The sequence below is a fragment of the Tupaia chinensis genome, unplaced genomic scaffold, assembly GCF_000334495.1.
Source record: "Tupaia chinensis unplaced genomic scaffold, TupChi_1.0 Scaffold144642_1, whole genome shotgun sequence".
Lineage (NCBI taxonomy): Eukaryota > Metazoa > Chordata > Mammalia > Scandentia > Tupaiidae > Tupaia > Tupaia belangeri.
Genome location: NW_006204503.1, coordinates 637,962 through 643,520, shown reverse-complemented (window position 1 = coordinate 643,520; position 5,559 = coordinate 637,962).

Below are 5,559 nucleotides of genomic sequence, written 5' to 3'. Positions count from 1 at the left end.
GCGCTCGTTCCCTCAATCTCTTCCCTTAAAAAAGAAGGTAACAAAAAAAAAAAAATTGAGGGGCCAGTGGGTTATGTGGAGGTTAACGTGCTAGATCCTACCTGTCCTGGTCATATTGTAGTCCTGGATCCAGCGGCTTGACAATCACAATGGGTGCATGTGTATGTGATCAAAATCTCAAGAGGAGAATGGAGAAGAAGGGATTGCAGAGTGGCCATCCCCCCTTTTAACAGCTTTTTTAGATACAGTCAATGAGACACATTCAAGTAAGATTTAGAAAGTGGAAAAGATGGGACCAGCAGTTGGCATAATGGCTATGTCGCTGGACTCCCATGTAGTCAACTGCGATTCGAGTCCTGGAACGGGTGGCTTAAACTCACACCAGGCACGTGTGCATGCATGCCCAAGATCCCAAGAGGAGACTGGAGGAGAAGAGATTGTGTCATGGCCATCCCTTGCTTTCTGTCTCTCTGTCCTTCTGGTGAGCACAGGTGCCCTATAGCAAAAACCTCTTAAAAAAAAAAAAAAAAAAGAAAAAAAGAAAGAAAGAAAGAAAGAAAGAAAGAAAGAAAGAAAGAAAGAAAGGAAGAAAGAAAGAAAAGTGGCAAAGAAGCAGAAGCCATTTTTATTTCTCAGAAAGCAAAGGCACATGTGCCTCAGCAATTTTGCAGTGGCTTCTGGATAGCTCCTGAATCCCCTCTGCTTTGACTGCACCAACAACTGAGATCATTTGTAAGATCTCTGCAACTTTATTTCCCTTCATGCTTAAAATACCTACAGTTGTTTCTGTTCTCTTCCTAAATCCTGATTGGCATACCTAATGGCATGGAAGAATAGAAACTACTATAGGAAGATAAATTATATTCCCTATACATTGGAACTTATGGTTGAGATGTTTATACACCCACTTCACCAATAAGTTGTGAGCACAAGCTGCTGAATGATGGATCTTTAAAGCCATGCCTCTTCCCCTGTCTCCCTTCACTGCCATCCTGATTTGCTGAGTAGATCCTACATTATCTTGACTGCAGCTCAAGAAATTTGTTGGTTTCTATATCCTAGGTATAACTGTATTTCAAGATGAACAAAATTATATTTCTCTTTTAAAGGATTATTTTTTAATCTAACTTTATTTATTTATTTATTTAAATTTGACCAGAGAGGGAGAGGGAGGACAAGTGAGAAAGCAAGCTAACAGGTCAGACTTGAACCGCAGTTGACCACGTGGGAGTCCAGCACCCTTAACCACCCTGCCACCTGCCAGCCCCAGATGAACAAAATTGTAATTTACACTTGCCCTCATGTCCTTGCCACATTTTCCTAACCCTTTGCTCCTGCCTATTTGCTAAGTCTTGTATGACATTCTTTTCATCCTGTTTCATTTCTTCTCTTCTGATCCACTAATCTCATAACCATTACTACTCTAACACCACACACTGCTTAACGGCTCTTCAGTTCACCCCATCACACAGGTACTGGAGGTAAAAAAGAGATGAAAGACATAGTTCCAAAGAGCTTGAAGACTAATAATAGTTTCACATATAGTGAGAGACAGTATGTAATTTCAATCCTGATGTGGCTAAAATGTTAATTAGAAAATGCACACACTTAAGGAACCCTTACAAAACATAGATTTAAATGTGGTGGACATCAATCCATCGATTTACACTTTGACTGACTCTTCTATTGGCTTGTCAGAAAAGTCATGACTTATTTTTCTATGCAAAAATGTGTCATTACTTTTCCAACAACTCAATATATTAGGCTAATTTAAAGCATAGCCACTCAACTATTAGTGTACCATTCCTAATGGAACGGAGTTGCATCACTTAACTTTATTATGCATAGGGCAAAATCCAAGCTGTCATAGTTTCGTATCTAAATTTGATCACTAAAGGATAATCGCTATTGGGTGAAAGACTCACTTTTCAGATGAAAAAGAAAAACACACATAATAGAGTCATAAAAACTTATGTTAGCCTGAGGCAAGCAAAGTTTATGTACCCTTTTTGAATATTTATTCATTTCAGGAGTGGTTTAAATTAGTACTTTGATTCAAAGCCCCAAAGGCATGATGTTTTCAGCAAAACTAGTAATCACTTCCTGATAGCACTAACTGACTTGTGTATATTTTTCTTCTTATCTTGTCGTTTGAGAGAAGGAAGTCATAAAGCTAAGCATCTGGTTTCAGTATTAGGCTTCAAAGATAGAGAGATGTACTACTTCCATTGCAGAGAACTGGTACTTTCAAGTACTTTTGTTCATTACATTTACCACCTAAATCTAGTTGCACAGTGCAACCTGTGGACCACCAAGTAAGAGGAGGTAGCCTTGTACAAGGGAGGGTCCCTACTTGGTGTGCTCATTGAGCCCTGAAACCTTTTGTGCAAAAGTCATAGGGTCCTTAATGAAAGGATTCTTAATGTCATTATATCAGTAGGATATCAAAAATATTAGCTGAGACTCACTGGGCCCAAGCAATGAAATGAATTATTATATAATATATAGTACCAGATAATTCAGCATAAACATGTCTATAAGGATTCTTTTTTTTTTTAATTGCCAGAGGGAGTGTGCACTCGCCAAAGAGAGAGAGAGAAAGAGAGAGATCACCCTCCAATAGGTGTGGTTATGCCACAATCACTTCTCCATTTCTCCATTCTGTTAGGATTTGGGACATACTTGCACGCATTCCTGGTGTGTTTTTTGAGCTGCTGGAGCTGGGATTCAAACTGTAGTTGGCCATATGGGATCTGGCTCCCTTAACACCAGGCTCTGGGGCTGGCCTGTATAGTTATTTTTGTTGTTGCTGTTTTGTTGTAAATTTGGGGAATTATAAAGACCTCTGGACAAATTCCTTGCAAATGTCAAAGTCTATAATATAGACATATGTTCATATGTATATGTATATATGGAGGTTTCAAAATTTCATGGAAAAATGGAATTAAAGTATGGTTTATTTTGGTATTGGGCCAGCCAGTGGTGTGGTGGTTAAGGCACCTGGACCCCACATAACTGACTGCATGGTTGGAGTCCCGGACTCAGCAGCTTGAGAAACACATGGCATATGTGTGTGCCCAAAATCCCAAGAGGAAAAGAAGGAATTGCAGCATGGCCATAACCACTGGGGAGTACTTTCTCACTCTCTTTCTCTTTCTCTGTCTCTCCCTGGTGAGCACATTCACCTTATAGCAAATTTTTTAAAAAATTGAGGGGCTGGCAGATGGCATGGCAGTTAGGGTGCTGGACTCCCACATGGTCAACTGCAATTCGAGTCCTGGATCTGGCAGCTTGCTTTGTCTCTTTCTCTCTCTCTCTTTCTCTCTCTGGTTAAATTTTTAAAAATAATAATAAAAATGAAAGAATTAAAAAAAAATTTTGAGGGTCCAGTCTCATAGCCTAGTGATTAAAGGAGGCAGGTCTCACATGATTCACCATGATTTGAATCCAGCTCGAAAACCACGCCTATTGCATGTGCATATGTGCCCAAATTCCTGATGAGATGGAGAAATGGAGAAGGGATTGTGGCATGACCACACCCCATTTGGAAATACTTTCTCTCTGTTCCTCTCTGGTGAGCTCACATGCCCTCTGACAATTAAAATTTGTTAAGTTCATGCATAGTTTTTTCATAATACTTATTTCCCATAAACTTTTTGAAGACCTCTTATATTTAAGCTCATAAATATCACTTTTGAAGACTAAGAACAACTATACGAGGAGATTTTTGTAAGAGGTACATAGGAATCCTGGCACGTTGGTAAACACAGATTTAATAGAGATGCACTTTTCAGAGCTTGTCTTAATTCCCTGTAGGAAAATGCTTTCTACTTCTCCAGGAAATTGCAGTATTAATTTCAAATTGTATTATTAATCAAAGGAATAAAAAATGATACAGAAGATTTTTTTATCATGTCTTCCAATTCATATTGCATTAAACTTAATAAACCACTAAGCTGATTTACCCCTATGAAAACAAATTAATCTTCATTTTTCATGAAGTGAAAATTGCATGTGTTATGTCTAGTGAACATTCTCTCATGCTAAGAGAATATGAGATGCTGAGGGGTTTTGTTTGTTTATAGACTTTGGCTAGGTGAAAAACAGATTAAAAGCTCTATTATTGCATTAAACACACAAACAAAATGCAGTGTTAGTACCAGGTAACTCATCTAACTCAAATATTTTAAAAGTTTCTTTCTTTCTTTTTTCCATGAAAGATAGGGACAGGAAAACAAAGAGAGTCACCCAATAGGGTCCTTATGCGTGATCTATCTCAGCCTGAGCCAGCCCCCACTCATGGGCATGTATGTGCACCTGGCATGGTCAGGAAAGCTCCAGGATAAAGACCCAGGACAATCCCATGTGGCCTCGGCATCGTGCAATGTTGCATTACCACCGTACCACCACAGCAGGCTATAAGTCAAAAGTGTTTTGATGATAACTACAAACTATTAAGGCATGAGGGAAATATAGAGAATCTGTAAAATCATTTAAAATTGGTCTAGTAATTTGGAATATAAATATTGAAAAATAAGACAATTATTTCAAAGAGTTCTGTCTTCTTAAGATGCAGTATTAAAACACCTAGCAATTTTGATTGTGCTTTCTAATTGTTAATTAGTGATTTTGATTTGGTCACTTTCCACACATTAGAAAAGTAAGTATATTTGCATAAAATTGACTAAAAAGGCAATTAGAACTTGATTAATATGCAAATTTGTCCAGTACAAATACAACTATGTAGAGTTTACTGAGTAAATCACGTATTATAATACAAATGTAGGTGTACTAACTTTACAATTAAACTGGTTCATAAATTTTTTGATATGAGAAAGCAAATTTATTTTATAATTCTACTGCCAAAGAAAAAATTTAAGACACCCAATTTTTTCATTTGTTGCTAGCTTAATTCCATGACATCACACGCAAAATGAAACTAGTTTTTTCTAATATAGTTATCTTATAAACGTATTTCTCCTATGTAGAATTTTTTTTTTTTTTGGCCATCTAGAATGCAGAGTTGAAGATAGTCATTCAAATTATGTGAATAGACTGTTCTGTTTGGAGAAAACATAAAAGACCAGGAATTTAAAATTCTAGGACAGGAATGACTTCCATTAGTGTCTTCCACTATATATAATATATCATATAGATAGATAGATAGATAGATATTTATATATAGTATATATATGTAAATACATATAGTATTTACATATATACAGAAAGCCTTTTTAGGATTTGCTACAAAGATTTGGCAGGTAATTCTAGAGTCTGATTATATCCTTCAACCATCAGTCAGTAGGATTAACCAGTGATTTTCAAATATACTTTGTAAAAATTCTGTTAAAAATTAATCCTTTGGCAATTTATTTATTTTTGTCTATTTAATATTGCTCTGTAAACTTGCCAGAAAGAGACAGAGAGAGGAAAGTGAGAAAGCACCCTCCAGCTGGGACAGCCATGCCGCAGTCCCTTCTCATCCCTTCTCTTCTTGGGATTTTAGGTACACATGCACACACACCCCACATGTTTATTAAGATGCAGGGTCTAGAACTT